General features: G+C 39.6%; 1 long non-coding RNA gene across 2 annotated transcripts in view; it reads right to left on the bottom strand.

Annotated features, from left to right (window-relative positions):
- Positions 1-2,394: 2,394 nt before the first annotated feature.
- The window catches only part of LOC132651487 (uncharacterized), a 73,331-nt gene continuing 57,392 nt past the window's right edge, over positions 2,395-18,333 (bottom strand). Inside the window, exons 2-4 of one of the 2 annotated variants that reach the window (XR_009589127.1) lie at positions 11,096-11,138; positions 3,781-4,322; positions 2,395-2,533 (exon numbers count right to left, since the gene is read on the bottom strand). This is a non-coding gene — a long non-coding RNA (uncharacterized LOC132651487). Of the gene's footprint in view, positions 2,534-3,780; positions 4,323-11,095; positions 11,218-18,333 lie in introns of those variants that run through there. The other variant, XR_009589128.1, reaches the window with a different exon arrangement.

Here is an 18,333-nt window from a genome sequence, read left to right on the forward strand (position 1 = left end):
ACATAATCTGATTGGCCTGCTCTTTCATCACCTCCCCCTGAGGGGGGAGCACCCTTACCAGGCCACAGAAGATGACAGTGCAGCCACTCCTGATGAGATCTGATAGACTAAGATCAGAAAGAAGGAGAGGAAGACCTCCCCTATCAGTGGACTTCGGGAGGGGCATGCGTGAAGAAGGGGGAAGGAGGGAGGGACCGGGAGGGGACTAGAGAGGAGCTTATGGGGGATACAAAGTGAATAAAGTGTAATTACTAAAATAAAGTAAAATAAAATTTCAAAATTAAAAAAAAAAAAGTATGACAATTTCTGTATCCATTCCTCCATTGATGGACATCTGGGTTGTTTGTAGGTTCTGGCTATTATGAATAAATGCACTTTTAAATTCAATTCCATTTATATACATACAAATTGGTAGGTGATAGTTCCTACTATAAAGAACAGTTCCTTTTATAAAGATAGTTTCTGTTGTAAAGAAGTTATAAAGACAACCTCAGTATGGGGGCACACACCTGTACACCAACATGTAGAAAGTGAAAACAGGAGAGTCAACAGTTCAAAATCAGCTTTAGCTACATCGAAAGCTTGAGATCAGCCTGGGCTATCTGAGATCCTATATCAAAAAACAAAACAAAACAAAACAAAAAACAAGAAGTTATAAAACGAACTATAGCATATCACTAAAAGAAGCATATTCTATAAATGGTCCATGGTTTCTCCAACATCTTTGGAGAGGGATATACCCCTGACTAATCCATGTGCATTAAGTTCCAACAAAATAACTGTAATACTCATATAATTTACTAAATTCAGGCTGATCTGGAAGACACAAACATGGTAAATGACTCTACTTGGAAGGCTAAAGATTTTTACTTGGTATCAATGCTGAGTCCTCTGACTCTGGTAGAATTCACAGAAACAAAATCTGACTTGGTTCATCCTCACATAAAGTCAGCAGCTTGTATCAGCTAGTGTAGTTTGGCAGTGCAACACATAAGGAAGTATATTTTAACTCATACAGACCTTGTTTTCAAAAAAAAATGTGTATTATAGTAACCTTTTGGAGGATCACACACATTGGGGACAGAAATAGAGATCAGTTAGCAGGGTGCTTCTCTTAATTTTTATCTTCACTTTGACACACCCTGGAGATGTCCAGGAAGAGGAGAATTGGGCAAAGAATTGTACAAATCAGATTGACCTGTGAGCATGTCTATGAGAGATAGCTTTGGTTGATGACTGATGTGGAAGAGTCAAGCCCAGCCCACTGTGGGTGGCACAGGTAGTTGGGTAGTTGGGTAGTTATGTAGTTGGGCTAGCTGAGCATGATCCAGAAAGAGAGCCAGCAAGCAGCATTCTTCCATGGTTCTTGCCTCCATTTTCCTGCCCTAACTTCCCTCAATGATGGACTATGTCCTGGAAGTAAAAGATGAAATAAACTCTTTCTCCTCTAAACTGGTTTTGGTCATAGTTTTTATCACAGCAACAGAAAAGTAACTCATCAGGTACAAAATGCTGGGGCAAATATTCACCACTATGTAAACTAGGAATGATTGGCACACAGGCCTACAATCAGCAGCTCAAGGTCATCCTTGGATGTATATAAAATTTGAACCTAGTCCCTGCCTTGAAGTATAATAAGTACCCTGCCAATGAAGGTGGTCAAGCAGTGTCTATACACCAGCTGACAGGAATGTAGCCAAAGATACTTAGCCTGGGCTAACTGATCACTGCAGACCCTCCCAACTCCAAGAATATTGTAGAATTGATTCCTTCCCCACTCTTCTTAATTTTTAGATATTGTGCAGATTTTCTGAATGCCTCAACATACCATATTCAATAGAAATGAGTGCCTTAGATAAACTGTGTATCTAGCTACACCTAGAAAAAACAACGCAAATATACTATAAATGAATTCTCAGCTTCTGATGCTTAATTTTCAAAATGTATTACTGAATTTGTAAACCATTTAACTTCTTTAATAATACTTCTCAATGCTTTGATCTCATTTCAAATTTTAGATGCTTAGGATAGAAAGGTTTTATTATTATGAAATTTTATGGACTCTTAAAATTTTATTTGTGTATATATGTGCGCACACACATGCATATGCCTATGTATATGTGTACATGTGTGTAGGTACTGTGGACGACAGAATTGTTTCAGATTCCATGGGGACAGAGCCACAGGCATCAGTAACCCACATGATATGGATTCTGGGAACTGAACTCAGGTCTTCTACAAAAGAAGCAACCACTTCTAACCATAGACCCATCTGAAAATTTTAAAACATTAGTTGCTACTGTATCCTAAGGTGAAAAATGTTGCAGAGAAGGTTAAATGACTTACTTTTGGAATACAGTGAATCAATATAGATGAACAAGCATGATTTAATTTCAAAGGGCTAGAAAATATAAAATGGAAAAAAAAAAAAAAACCTGAAACTTGTTTTGTCAATCTAAGTGATGAATTCTACTGCTTCATGTTGCAGATTAAGGGCTTGGCAGGTCTCAGTGGCAGATCAAAAACTGGTGAACTGTAAAAAAAGAAAAATGGTAAAACCAGGAGAAGATACAAAGAGGGTTGACTCTAGATAAACAAACTATTGCAAAAGGTTTACAAAAACTGCTATCAAAGCCATGAAGGAGTTTTTGTATGCACATACTCACTCAGAAGGGCCCACAAGAAAGTGGCCATAGCAGTTGCTTTTGGAAAAAGACTATATATATATATATATATATATATATATATATATATATATATATCACCTAGGAAAAGCAGGGATACACTTTACTGAATATCATTTTTACTTGTATTTTATCTTCTGGATATTATTTTGCAACCAAAAGATCATATCCAAAGAACACACCTTGGTAACCACTATTAGGGAAAATACTAAAGAATCAGCATAAGATCCTGAAGGGACAAAAAACCATTAATGCTGTCCTAAGGAACCAAGGCAAGACAGTAATCAGATTAATGTCTTTGACTTTGACCTTGAGACCAGGAATAGTGATGCTCAAATCACTGGTACCTATATTTATTCCTTTACCACCTTACTGTGAATTAATCCCAAGCAAGCCCACCTTTAAGGTACATAAGTATACCTTTGATAAAATCATCAAAAAATCTATGCCATATATGGTTGTTTAAATAATTGGTAGGGCACAGTGGCACTTGCCTTCAATCTCAGTACTCATGAGGCAGAGGCAGACAGATACCTGTAAGCTCAAAGCCAGCCTGATCTCTATAGTATGTTCCAGACCATCCATGGATGAATAGTGAGTCTGTCCCCATAAGTAAAAAAGGTTTTAAAAATTAAATAACAATGATCACTTATACCCTAAATAATGACTTAGCTTTATCATAGTGACAGATACACTATATGTAAATATTGAAGCTGATTTAATTTTCACTTTAAAAGTGTAAAACCCACAAAGTTGTGTACTAGGCCTCAATGATAACTTAAGAGTAATGAAGGTCAAACTTATGCAGTTAAATCTCCTCTATAGGTTTCCTGCCATGTGATCAATCTGTCATTATTGAGCTATCCCAATCATAAAGAGTTCACTGAGTAATGAACTAGACCACCACAATGCTGGATAGTATAGTCATTAGAAAGCATTCCCTGGTGTTGAGCCATTCATCTGATTATAGCCATTCCCATCCACTGGTTTTTAATCTATTTTCAAGGAATGTACAGAACCAGGCTGTATTTTGTCAACATGTTAGCCTTTAAACTCTTTGTAAGTTGCATTAATTGTACATAGATTCCTTTCTTACCCGTGAAAATTATTTCTAGTTATTTCACTATTTCCTGTATGACTGAGTTACTAAGACTTCAACATCTAGCTCATTTTCTGGATAGGATCTGGCTCATGTAGGTGTCTTGTACTGTAGGTTTTGCAATGTTGCCTCCTGTAATCTGGGTAGTAGACTTCAGTAAGGTGATTTGGGGCCACATTAGTCCTTTGGAAAAACAATGTCAGTCTGTTGAACACTGTTAGTCTCCTCATCAATTGAAACCTGAAGACTTCTGCACACCTGATGTTATTAAATAAATACTTCTTTGTGTGGCTCATTGAGGTTTAAAGTGCACCACTCTTCTTTATTTTATTTCGTCTTCTTGTATTTGATCTCCCATTTGCAACGTAAGAGGCCAAGAATATGTGAGCTAAGGCTCAGTTCTCATCACAGTCCATCCGTGGTATTGTTCAATGTCACTGTTAGCAGGGCTGAACAGAACAGAGGCCAAGACAGTTCAGAGAGCACTTGCACCAGCAGCCACCCCCTCAGGACTTCAGGCCACTCAACAGCATCTGTCTCTGTAGGCATAAGAGGGCACAATCATTTACTATTTGCTTAACAGATAATGAAAACCTTTGAGCACTAAAAAGAAATAGTCTGTGGGGATACTGGGCATTCTTTTCTCTTATGACACTAAGGATCAAACTCAGGCCCTTGTACACATCTATGGAACTATTCCCCTGGCCCTTAAGCTATTCTTTTAAAACTCATATTTACTTGTTAATTCTCCAAGGAGATAGAATGTTTGAAAATGATTGCTTTGTTTATTCTTGTCTGAAGAGAGTAAATGACCTTTTATTCATAAGGTGGGCACCCCTTTAACTTTAAATATTTATTGCCTACCTGTGTACCAGGTAGCATCCTAAAAGCAGAAGATAAACCAAGAAGCAGGCAAGCACACCCCAAGCAGGTACACCACCCAGAAAAATACTCTTTAAATATATTAATGAGCGAATATTCTTCCTCAAAGTGAGGTCTAAGTAAACCATCCAGTCACTCTTGAAAGAAGGCTTGCTATTTAGTAAAGGGTCTAAAACCCATTTACCTTCAAGAAGTCTAATTATATGGTTCAGTTTAGTTCAGTGAATATCTGGGAGTGGTCTATTACATAGCTTGAATGTACTTGATGGTTTCTGTCCTTTTTAATAAAGATGTCAACCCCCATAGGTAGATAGATAAATGTACATTTAGGTTCCTAAAGTTATTTACAAAAACCTAGGATGGATAAAATCTGATTTCAGTGTATATTACTTCAAGAAAAGCCCACTGAGATATTGGGAAAACTCTATTCCTTGCTCTGGGGAGCATTTCCCTCACTTAAAATTTAAGCCATGGTATTGCTCTTTAGCAGACATGAGAAAATTTATAGGGTGTGCTTTTCATTGGTCATTAGAACTGAGGAGTGCTCATCTAGTTAATGAGAACCAAGGCTGCATCACATCTTGCCTTACACAGGAAAATTAGCCTCCTAGAGCAAAGCATAGACCCATCCAAAGTGCCAATAGTAACAACCTCTTTGATGCCAGTAGACTATTTTCCTAATGTACCCTGTAGCTTTCTGACTGTGATTTAAGAACTTTTTACAAAACTCACCATGAGATTTTTAATAGGAAACTACCAAGTCAATGTTAGATTACTATTTGAACAAGAGAAATCCAGTTTCTTCTGAAGCCAACAGCATTATGACCACCCGGGTGGTGCATATTAAAATACAGAGCACCTGATACTACATATGGAAATAGAATCTCCATGAATAAAGCCAAATCATGAATTCTAATAACCACTGACCTTACTCAAAAAACCAAGGAGAAAAAAAGCCAGGCATGGTGGTGGTACACGCCTATAATCCCAGTACTCAGGGAGGCAGAGGCAGGTGGATCTTTGTGAATTAGAAGCCAGCCAGTTCTACAAAGTGAGTCCAGGACAGGCAATGCTACACAAAGAAACCCTGTCTTAATAAAACAGAAAAGAATCAGGGAGAAGAGTGACAGTTAGAAACAAAATTTGGAGGAGTGTGAAACTACCTTCATACTACTTGCGCTGCCTAGTTCTATGTCAGTTCAACACAAGCTGTAGTCATCAAAGAGGAAGGAAACTCAATTAAGAAAATGCCTCCGTAACATTTAGGTGTAGGTAAGCCTGTGAGGCATTTTCTTAATTAGTGATTGATGAGGGAGGACCCAGCCCATTGTATGGTGGTGCCACCCTTAGGCTGGTAGTCCTGAATGCTCTAAGAAAGCGGGCTGAGCAAGACAGTGAGAAGCACCCTTCCATCGCCCCTGCATCAACAACTCCTGTGTCATTCTTTGTCCGGAGGAAGTCTGGGATACCGATTTCGCTTCCGGATGAAGAACAGAAGGACCCTGTCTCTCAGGAACGGCTTTAGGGGAAGGCCCGGTTCCACAGAGTGTTAAAGTTAGTTACCTCTTTTAGAATGAGATTGTCAGTGTCAGAGGCAGTGGAAATTTGGGAGTTCGAGAAGGCTAAGCAACTGAGATAATAGCAGGGATGCAGATTAAAACTCATGCCTACTTGACTTGTAGCTGAAACACAGGCCTGGAGAGGCCTAGGCCCAGTGAGCCGAAGGGCAGGTCTGATGAGATGCAGGCCCAGTGGGATGCAGGTCAATGGCTGCCTAGGGCAGTTCCTCTTGCTGGTGAATAGTGGAAATGTCGCTGTGGGTGGCAGCATGTGGCCGACCCACCCATCAGCAGCCAAGCCCTGGGTGGTCCAGAAACTGGTCCTCCAGCCAGCCTGGCTCGCTGCCAGCCCTAGGAGTTTGCCAAATCTCCAGGGAAGAGGAGAGCCCTTTCTCCCCCAGAATAAATGACGAGAATCTCAGGTGACCAAGGTGGAAAGTTGATGATATCACACAGCATGCAGCACACGCAAGTTTATTTGAAATCATGGATTTATAAACTTTGGGCAGTGTGAGGGGTTTTGAGAGAGAATGTGTTTTATTTGCTGGGGTCAGGGGTTCCAGGGATGCTTGATTTACATGTAGTGGTACAGAGCCTCATCACAAGAAGGAGAACACAGTACTTAATTGTCTTATGGGTGGAAGAATATCTCCAAGTACAATTGAAGTTCACTGCTGAAAAGTACGATCTCCTTAGCATAAAATGGGCTATTTCCAGGAACCCCTATGCTTGCTGAGCAGGTTTTCCATCAGGAAAGGGTCTGGCTTGTAATCTTCCGAGGGCTATGTGACATTCTGGCAGACTTCAACCTTAAGAGCAGGGTTCTACCCTCCTGCCTCCGGGTTCCTTCACTATTTGAATCCTTACCCTGATCGCCTTTATTGATGAACTGTGATGTAGCAGTGTAAGTGAAATAAAACTTTTCCTCTCCAAGTTGCTTTTGGTCCTGGTGCTTCATCACAGCAATAGCAACCCTAACTAAGGTTGTACTGCCTGGGTTAAAATAAAGGTGACTTTTTTTCTTTCCAAAAAGTATCATCTATAAAATAGTCTTACGTCATTACATTTATATTTTCCTTTTATCCTGATACCAATTAAAAGGAGAAAACAAAACAAGAGAAAAAAATCTTTAAAAATAGGATTGAAACTATAGTGAACCCACTGTGCCAGAGGCCACTGGGTCTGGATTCTCCAAGTGAGGAAACTAAGCAGCCATGTGGCCAAAGTCCAGAAACCCTGATAAGAGCGTAGTCAAACCCAGGCTTGCAAACACATTACTTACATCTGGAAAAATGTTATAAACAATATAGTGTGGAGAAGAAAATAACATTTGCTTTAAAATTTGTCTAGGGAAATAAATTGGACCAATGAGAAGAGATGAGAAATGAGGGCAGGGAATTATAAGAGGGGATTGTGCTTAATGCACAACATGTACTTACAGAATATAGTACTATAAAATGATTTCTTCTGTGATTCAAAAGTCATCACACTGCAATAAGAATATTTTTCAGCAATTACTTGGTAGGTGCTCTGCTTTAAATGACCCAACATGGTTATGATTATTATCACCATTTTGACAGATAAAAAAAAAAATTAGACTCAGAGTTATAAAGCTAACAAGTAGAATCCCTTAAAAGTCAATAATTTATAGTTCCAAAGGCTATTTTTAATGTTGTTTAAGAATCTGAAATTTATAAATTATATTCAAAGAAATCCAGCATTATACGGAGTCTAAACTAATAAGATATGCTCCCCAACTAGATTCATCAGAATGCGATAGCAGGCAAGATGTGTCTGCACAACCACCATAGTCAAGTGAAGCCAGAAATTATTCCAAAGAATTAAATATAACAGACAGCAGGAAATTGCAGTACATCTATCAACAAGTATTAAGATTAACAAGTATGAAGAGACAACACTTCATAGCTCCCAGATGTTAAACTGATCAGAGATGAGCAAAGGCTAGTATAATCTGTCTGGCCTGACTATATCCAATTATGAGTTGTCTCTTCCTTATTTGTTTTTCTTTTTAAAAATGTGTGTGGATGCTTTGCCTGCATGTATATCTGTGCAATACATAGGTGCCTGTTGCTTATGAAAGACAGAAGATGCCATTTTATCCCCCAGGATTGGAGTTAAACATGGTTGTGAGACACTATGTGGGTACTGGGAACAAAACCAATGTCATCTTGTGAAGAAGCCAATATTCTTATATTTATGGTTGTGAGCCTAGCGTTTAACGGCTGAGCCATCTCTCCAGCCTGAAGCCAATATTCTTAACTGCTGAGCCATCATCTCTCCAGTCCTCCTCCACTATTTCTAACAGAAAGCATCATGTTCCAGCCTGGTAGAATCTGAGAGAGAGAAATACTAAAAAGAGAAATTACACCTTTTTTGACAAAACCATGTACATTTTCAACAAATATACTGTCATTATTGACTCATACTTAAACATCTGTCAGGATGCTATTTTATCTGTGACCTCAAAATGGCAATAAAGATGAAACAGTCCCTGTCATTACTTGTGTGACTCAGAGTCAAGCTTTTGTTTTGAATACTCTCTGCATCTACAATGATTCAGCATCTGCATTTGTTACAAGAATGAGAGCAACTGTGTTTGAATCATCCCAACCCTTGTAGGTCAGAGAACTATAGATAGGTCTGTCAGATTGGCAATGTATCTCATTTGAAGGGAAGAAGACACACTGAAAGTCACATAAATCAAGATTATAATAATATGTAAGGAAATGATAGAAATAAGTAAAGCAAAGATTGCAAAGAAATATATTTATAAATATGATAAAGGTAAGTGAGGAAAAAAGAGGAGTTAGGGTGTTTCAGGGAAGGCATTTAAATCCAACTGAGAGGGACATGGTTCAGAAGAGTTTCTAGTGAGAAAGAACTCCTCAAACTGAATTCCAAGCACTAGCAGGAGATAGTAAAAAGAAGTTTCAGCATATAGACCAGCGACACCAATTTCTTTGACTGAAGTACTGTAAATAATTCACCACTTAGCATATCACATCACTTAACATTTCACATAAGAACAACCAGCATTTTGAATGTGCCCAACACAAAAAAATGATATGCAAATTGATTCATATGCTAATTACCCTGATCTGACAATTACACATTGTAAATATGTATTGGAGTGTCATGCTGGACCCTATAAATATGTACAATTATTAATTGTCAATTAAAAATAAAATTTGTTCAACAAGAAATTCAACAAGCTTGGGATTGCTATGCTTGTGAGGCTACAAGTAGTTATTCTGGTTTATAAGACCAGAACAGGTCAGTTTCATACTCAACTTTGACAAGGCACCAGAGATGTAAGTGACAGTATGACAAACCCTCTAGTCTAGTTATCACCCTGCTAAACACGTCTGAGTGATCTGAAGTTATCAAGAGAATCAACCATCTGAGATTCATCTGAACTGATAAATGGTTGATTCATTAAATTACTAGTTCAGGGGCAGGAGGATACAAAAATAAACAAATTGCCATAGTTTCCAACAGTGGTGCTGTTGGTAAACTGCCTGGCAATTAATGGATTATTAGTACAAATTTGCTAACTAAAGGAATGTGTTCTAGAGAGAAAGACAGGAGAATGGGTATTAAAGAATGATGAAGACAAAGCACAAATAGTTACTATGTAGTCCTTGAGAGGCTAAACCATTCTAGATTGTCTTACACAACCCCCCCAAAGCATACAGGAAGCACTAAGAGGACTCAGTGGATTAAAAGAAAGAGCATATGAGGTTGGCAGGGAAAGTGAAAAGTGATGAATGGTGAGTAGGATAGTAAAGGAGTTGAGAGAGACAGAGTAGGCATTGGCTTTTGCTAAAATACATTCTGTGCATGCATGAAATTATCAAAACAATAAAAATTACATGCGAAAACCAGTACCTATTCTGCAAATCTCGCTGGGGTACACAGATCAGTGTTTTTCACTTATATTTCACTAGAAGGAATCAGAAAGAAACAATGAACTTTTTATGTTATGTTCCCTACCATAAAGTCCAGCTGTGCAATGGCTCTTCCTTTGAGATCTCGGGGTTTTCCAGGTCTCATGGTATGAACCCAGTCCAATTAGAATTAACATGTTTTTCCTCCTCTTCACAATAAGACCTTTGAACTTTCTTAAAGGAGATTAACTCCCAAAAGACCAGCTAGAAACTTTGAACAGTAGAATTATTACCAAAATGAACTGGCTTCCAATTTTGACTCCAGAACCAGTGCCACCTTTAAAGTAGGAAGTACATAGACTATACCTCATAATTAAAACATATGGACTTGGATTCTAACTGTAATATGCTTTACTTCCTCTGCTTTTAATTGCCTGAAGTTTAGAACTAAGTTCAATCAGTAGCCTATTGTTTTCTGCTTCCTGGGAAGCAAGTAGCAGCAGAAAGGAGAGCTGGGGAAGAATTGGGTGGGGTTGGAAATCTGAATGTTGGCATTGATCATATGAATTTTTCTTTTTCCATTTTATTCACCTCCTTGTGGGTCTGATGTTATCAGTAATTTCCCAAGACAGAGAGAACCCAGACTTCCTCAAAGAGGTTAACTACCTGCCTCAGCAAAATCAAAATTGGGAGAGCAGCTGCTCCATAGAAATGTTGCTCCTGTGTTTGCATTCAAGGAAATTCACACAAAGAACTACACATTGGCAGGCCTGTTTCTCATTTCTGTATCTTTCTGGTCAAGAACAAAATCCATGGCAAGATGCAGACAAATAGAATGGCCTTGTAGGGAATGAATAAATAAAAAAATGAATTACTTTAGATGAATTCAAAGACATGAGCTAACCAGCACTAAAAAGAGAGATCATCATTTATGCAGAGGATAGAGCCTAAAAGCACACTTACCTGAATTTCCTCAGGTCCACATTTTCAGTTGCTCAGTGTTGGTCTACAAATGACAGAAATGTTAAAAGACCAAACTTAGTGTTCATAATCTAACCCTGTTTATCTATATTCCCTGATTCCTCCTAAACCCCATGTCTTTCCTTTTATAATTTTTGGGTATTTTATGCATGTATACAATATTTGACCCCATTACTTTCTGATATTCATCTCCTACTCCTGCCAACACCCCTTCTTCACAACTAGTTCCCCATTCTGTTTTCATATAGTTTGTTCTGTTTGTGTGGGTCTTGTGCAAGTTGCCACATCTGATATGTGTTCATGATTGTAATAATCATAATTGTGTTATATCCTGAAGTCACGTTACATTATTTCATAGCACTCCTTCTCATTCTCTGACTCTTATAATCACTCTACTCTCTCTTCCACAATGTTCCCTGAGCCTTAGATGGGAAAATCTAGTTGTACAGTTTAGAGCTTGACCATTTAATCATCACTTATTTTAAGCACTTTGACCAGTTATTATTAACTTCCACCCACTACAAATAGAACCTTCTCTGACCAAGGCTGAGAGCAGTAATAGACCATGAGTATAAACATAAATAATTAAAAGTATGTGTATAAGTGGTTTGACTGCATGTATGTATGAGCATCATGTGTGTGCTTTGTGCCCAAAGAGATCAAAACAAGCTCTTAAATCCTTGCGGACTGGAATTGCAGAAGGCTGTAAGTTACCATGTGAGTGCTGGGAAACAAACCCAGGTCTTCTTCAAGAGTAATGAGTGCTCTTAAACACTGGGCTGTCTCTCCAGGTCCCAGCCTTAAATATAATCAGAAAGCAGTTATTCCCCCCACCCCAAATAGTCTTGACACTATTGAACCAGTGAACAAATCTAATTCCATGTAGTTTTATAGATGTAGAATGCAGATACATATAGTGAAGTGGAGATTCCAAAGAGCTGTATTCTAGTCCTGATTATGCTGTTAAATGTGTTATGCTGAACAAGTACTTCTCCTTCTCTTTAAGTATCTTCTCTTACTTGAAATTAATAGCGTGGGGATCAGTGTGTAAAACTCTGCATGTCAAATATACCCATCTCATCTTCAAGGCTAATCCTTACTAGTGTGGCTTCTCTGTGCATTGCTTTGCCTACAAACTTACATCTGGCACTAATTCTGATTATTTTGTTCAGTTCTCAATTAAATTTTTACTGCCATTTTAGACTTTTTTTTTCTGTATTTGAAAATGATCCAAGATGGCAGTGCCGACCATGCAGGGGATCTGAAGAGCAGCTCGGCAGTGAAAGCAGGGTGACCGGCAGGCTGTACTGTAGACCCCCAAACCCCGATGTCTGTGTTTTTCAGGTGAGAGGAGAATAAACGGGGATACTCAAAGGTCCATCTTCAGGCCACCCTGCTAATACAGAGAAAAATTCCCAGGCTCCCATCCAGCACTGTCACAGCCCAAGGCCACCTGCTCAATCCTACCGTCTGTGGATACCTTCCTGGGATTGGCAGCAGCTCTCTTGGCTCTGTCCCGGCAGCAGTAGGCCAAACCAATCATCTGTGGATATATTCCTGGGACTGGCAGCAGCAACACACACAGGAGGTTCATACCCCACAGCCTTAGGCCACCCTTCTGAACCCACCATCTGTGGATACATTCCAGGACAAGCAGCTGCAGGGCACTTGTGGTTCTGACCCAGCAACCTTAGGCCACCTCCCGCTCAAGCCCACTTTCTGTGGATACCGTGTTGGGACCAATGACTGGTGGTTCAGACCTTAGGTACTCACACTCACTGCCTGTGGAGTAAAGACCTTCCTGTACTGGAAGTGAGACTCCAAACCTGGGCACCCACACTCACAGTTCTGTGGACACATTCTGGGTACTAGAGGCTCAAGGTTCCAAACCTGGGAGACCACATGCAACATCCTGTGGACACCTTCCTGGTCACAGAGGCTAGTGGCTCTCACTCTCACCACCCAGTGGAGGGGATACATTCTGGGACTATGGGGGAGACACAGCTCCATTCTGACAGATCCCCACCTGTCTGGCTCACCTAGGTCAGAATCAGCCAGCATAGTACAAACAGTGAACACAGCTGAGTGAGCTAGGCTTGGGACTCACATTCCATTTCCCAGCATCTAAAGGACACCTGTGAGACACTGGAGCAACTCTAGGCAAAGAGTTCTATCTGCCAGTGCCCCAGCAGCCTGGCTCACATAGGCCAGAAACAGCAAGCCCAGCACAGATATAGAACCTAGCAGAGTTGAGCTAGGCACCTGACCCAAGTTCTATTGTCCTCTTCCCTCTCCTCAAGGAGGCCTATGGGGCATTGGAGCAACTCTAGGCTAGGAAATCTTTCTGCCTGCTCCCCAGCATCCTAGCCTACCTGAGTCAGAAACAACATGGCCAGTATAGCCAGCGAACCCAGAAGAGCTGAGCCAGGCCTGGGACCCAAATCCCATCCTCCACCATCTTAAGGAAGCCTGTAGGATACTGGAGCACTTCTACACTTAGAGATCTTTCCACCTGTGCCCCAGCCACCTGGGTCACAAACTTTGAGCCAGCAGAGACAATGAAAGACTCCAGAGACAGGTGGATCCAGTCTGCAGTACAGGTTCCAAGAATAATCAGGCAAGGCTACAGACAACAGATGACCAGAGGCCAGGGAAAGAATACAGGCAACAAAGACCAGGACATCATGGCTTCACCAGAATCTCCATAAAAAATAGTAATAATGGATATTCTAATGCAGCTGAAACACAGGAAAATTATCTTATATCTGTAATTATACAGTTATTTGAGGCATATAAAGAGGAAATGAACAAAAAAAATAGAGGCCATCATGGAAAGACAGGAATCCACATTCAAACAGATGAAGGAAATGGTGCAAGATATAAAAACAAAATTAGAATCAATAAAGAAATCACAAACAGAGAAAACCTTGGAATTAGAGAACTTAGTGAAGAGATCAGGAACCACAAAGATAAGCATCACAGAGAGAATACAAAAGATGGAATGTTGGTGTAATTTTTTTTAATGTATACACCTTACCCTTGTTCATTCAAATACTGATTTCTCCCCCACCCCCAACTCTCTGGTTTCAATCCGGATATTGCACTGTGGTACTCATTCTAAGTATCCTGTCTCAACTCTGTGTAAACAGGACAAAATAAAGCAACTAGATATAGTGTTGTGCAATGGGAGGAGAGAGGACAGGAAAGAGGGGAAGAGAGAGAGGAAGGGAGCAAGGAGAGCAGAGCTGGAGGAGAGAGATTGGAGGACGTGGAGCATGAACCAGACCTAAGATTTCACAAAAAGCAAGTAAAATGTGGGAAATCTAAATGTTAGGAAACTGAGGGCTTGGAGGTTAAGGAGGGAGTAAATATTGTCCAGCATTGTGTTCTAGGTTAACTAAAAACCCAGTCTCTGTGTGGTGATTTGGTTATACAACTGTATAAGATTAACAGCAAGCTTTACTAGAAGATAAACCAATAGTAAATATTAATAACCTTCTACAACAATGGAAGAAAGAATACCAGGCTCTGAAGATACAACTGCAGAAATTGATACATCTCTCAAAGAAAAAATCAGAACGAAAAAGTTCCAAGCACAAAACATCCAAGAAATCAAAGACACCATGAAAATATGAAACCTAAGAATAATAAGAATAGGCAAAAAAAAGAAGATTCCAGGCTTCAAGGTTCAGAAAATATTTTTGAGAAAATCATAGCACAAAATTTCCCCAGTTTTAAGAAAGAGATGCCCATAAACATACAAGAGGCCTACAGAACACCAAATAGTCTAGACCAGAAAAGAAATTCTTCAAGTCACATCACAGTCAGAACACTAAATCTACAAAACAAAGAAAAAATATTAGAAGCAACAAGGAAAAAAGGCCAAGTAACATATAAAGCCAGACCTATGAGAACTACACCAGACTTCTCAACAAAGTCTATGAAATCCAGAAGGGCCTGGACAGATATCATGTAGAAGTTTAAAGATCACAGATGCTAAACCAGAATACTATATCCAGAAAAATATTCAACATAGATGGAGAAAACAAAATATTCTATGACATAACTAAATTTAAACAATATATACAGAGCAATACAGCCCTACAGAAAATACTTGAAGGAAAACTTCAATGCAATGAGATCAACTATACCCAAAAAATGCAGGATAAAGACACCATCACTTCAAAAAATGGAAAGAAAACAAGTATACAAACACAACCACCACCAACTCCACAATAAAAAGCACTAACAATCCTTGGTCAGTAATATCTATTAACATCAATGGTCTTAACTCTCCAATAAAAAGACACAGACTAACAGATTTGTTGCAGAAACAGGATCCAACATTCTGCTTCATTGAAAAAACATACCGCTGCAACAAAGATAGACACTACTACATAGTAAAGGGCTGGAAAAAAGTTTTCCAAGCAAATGGACACAAAAAGCAAGATGGAGTAGACATCTTAATATATAATAAAATAGACTTTCAACCAAAATTAATCAAAAGAGATGGAGAAGGACACTTGATTCTCATGAAAGGGAAAATGCACCAGGAGGACATCACAATCCTGAACATCTATGCACCAAACACAACTGTTCCTGCATCTCAGGCAAAAAGAAATGGGCACAGCGACAGTGTAATTAATGGTTCCGACCTACCTATCCTTCAGGGCAAAACTACAAGATGCCAGTGAATCCTGCTTAGGGGCATGAAATAAAATTACATTATTCTCTGGTTCACCCATCACCAGTGATTTTCTTCTCTCCTTAGAGAGCCTTCTTCCTTAATAAATTAAAGAAAACATCTGAGATTGTCTTGCTTTCTCTTGGCCAGAATCAAAACTGACTCACCCACCTGTGGCTACCGAGGATGTTTGGTTGGTGCTAAAATTTGTTGATCCATGCTAAAATTGCCAATGAGGTCATCTTTGGTGACTTAGACCTTTCTTGATGCACACACACACATACCTCACCCCTATCACTAGGATCTTCACTGGGCTCCAAGTGGCTCTTTCCTAATAGAATTTACATTGTGCTGTCAGCTCAGATGACATTTAAATCTCACCTATCTTATCTCACAGTTTCTCCATTCATTTCCACCAAGGGATCCTTTTCTGATATCCTTAGTCAGTTGACCTAGTAAGACCATCTGGAATTATTTGGGATGTTTTATGTAGTTGGTATTGTTTTCTTGGAAATGTATGCTTTGGAAAGACATTTCTATTGGGGTTGTTATATTAGTGTGCTTTGTGTGAGACCTTGGTCCTTTTGGTTGCTAATATTGTCAAAGCAACAGGATCCAGAATTACTAGGAGCCAAGCCTCTGAGCATGCTTTCTAGAACTTATTTAGATTAGGATAACTGAGTTATAAAGACCCACCTTAACTGTAAGCAGGACCATTCCATGAGTTGGGGGACTGCATTAACTAAGAACAAGACAGCAAGTTGAGCACCAGCATCCATCCTGACTGAAGAAGCAATGTGACCTGACTCAAGCTCCTTCCTTTCTGCCCCAGTCTCTATGATTCTCCTGCCATAATGGGATGACTCCTTAAGCTGTTGAGGAAAAAATAAACCCCTTTCTTCCTTCCTTCCTTCCTTCCTTCCTTCCTTCCTTCCTTCCTTCCTTCCTTCCTTCCTTCCTTCCTTCCTTTCTTCCTTCCTTCTGTTGCTTTTTTATTTTTATTTTTAAAATTTATTAACTTTGTATCGCAGCTGTAGCCCCCTCCCTCTTCTCCTCCCATGCACTTCCCCCAGTCTACTGATAGGGGAAGTCCTCCTCCTCCTCTCTCTGACCCTAGCCTATCAGGTCTCATCAAGACTGGCTGAATTGTCTCTCTCTGTGGCCTGGTAAGGCTGCCATCCCCCCCTGGAAATGATCAAAGAACCAGCCACTGAGTTCATGTCAGAGACAGCCCCTGTTACCCTTACTAGAGAAAACATGGAGACTCAGCTGCCATGGGCTGCATCTGTGCAGGGGTTCTTGGTTATCTTCATGAATGGTCATTGGTTGATCAGTCTCAGAAAAGACCCATGGGCCCAGAATTTTTGGTTCTGTTGCTCTCCTTGTGGAACTCCAGTCCCCTCCAGGTCTTTCTATCTCCCCTTTCTTTCATAAGATTCCCTGCACTCTGCCCAAAGTTTGGCTATGAGTCTCAGCATCTGCTTCAATATCATTCTGGGTAGAATCTTTCAGATACCCTGGTGGTAGGCTCCTATCTTGTATTCACCCTCTTCCAATGTCTATCCCATTTGCCTTTCTGAATGAGAGTTGAGAATCTTACCCAGGGTCCTCCTTCTTGCTTAGCTTCTTTAGGTATACAGATTTTAGTAAGATTATCTTATATTATGTGTCTAATATCCACTTATTAATGAGTATATTTGCCTGAAAATTTCATGATTTCCTTGTGTTTAATTGCTGAGTAGTATTCCATTGTGTAAATGTACCACAATTTCTGTATCCATTCTTCAATTGAGGGACATCTGAGTTGTTTCCAGAGTCTGGCTATTACGAACAAAGCTGCTATGAACATAGTTGAGCAAATGTCCCCAATGAACAGTAGGGAATCTTTTGGGTTTATACCTAGGAGTGGTATAGCTGGACCTTGAGGTAGCACTATTCCTAATTGTCTGAGAAAGTGCCAGATTGGTTGTACAAGTTTACATTCCCACCAGCAATATAAGCAAGCTGAGCTTACATTCCCCTTTCTCCATATCCTCTTCAGCATGTGTGATCACTTGAGTTTTTGATCTTAGCCATTCTGATAGGTATAAAGTGAAATCTCATGATCTTTTAGATTTGCATCTCCGTGATGACTAAGGACGTTGAGCATTTCTTTAAGTGTTTCTCTGCCATTTGATATTCCTCTACAGAGAATTCTCTGTTAAGCTCTGTACCCCATTTTTAATTGGATTACCTGATTTGTTGCTGTTTAACTTCTTGAGTTCTTTATGCATTCTGCATATTAGCCCTTTGTTAGCTATAGGGTTGGTAAAGATTCTTTCCCAATCTCTAGGCTGTCGTTTTGTTCTGACGACAGTGTTCTTTGCTTTACAGAAGCTTTTCAGTTTCATGAGGTTTTATTTATTGATTGTTGATCTTAGAGCCTGAGCTGTTGGTGTTTTTTTCAGTTGTCTCCTGTGCCAATGAGTTCAAGGCTCTTTACTCTTGGGTTTCTTTTCCTCTTATTGGGTTGCCTTTTTCAGCTTTGACATGAGGG

This window comes from Meriones unguiculatus (assembly GCF_030254825.1).
Source record: "Meriones unguiculatus strain TT.TT164.6M chromosome X unlocalized genomic scaffold, Bangor_MerUng_6.1 ChrX_unordered_Scaffold_30, whole genome shotgun sequence".
Classification (NCBI taxonomy): Eukaryota; Metazoa; Chordata; class Mammalia; order Rodentia; family Muridae; genus Meriones; species Meriones unguiculatus.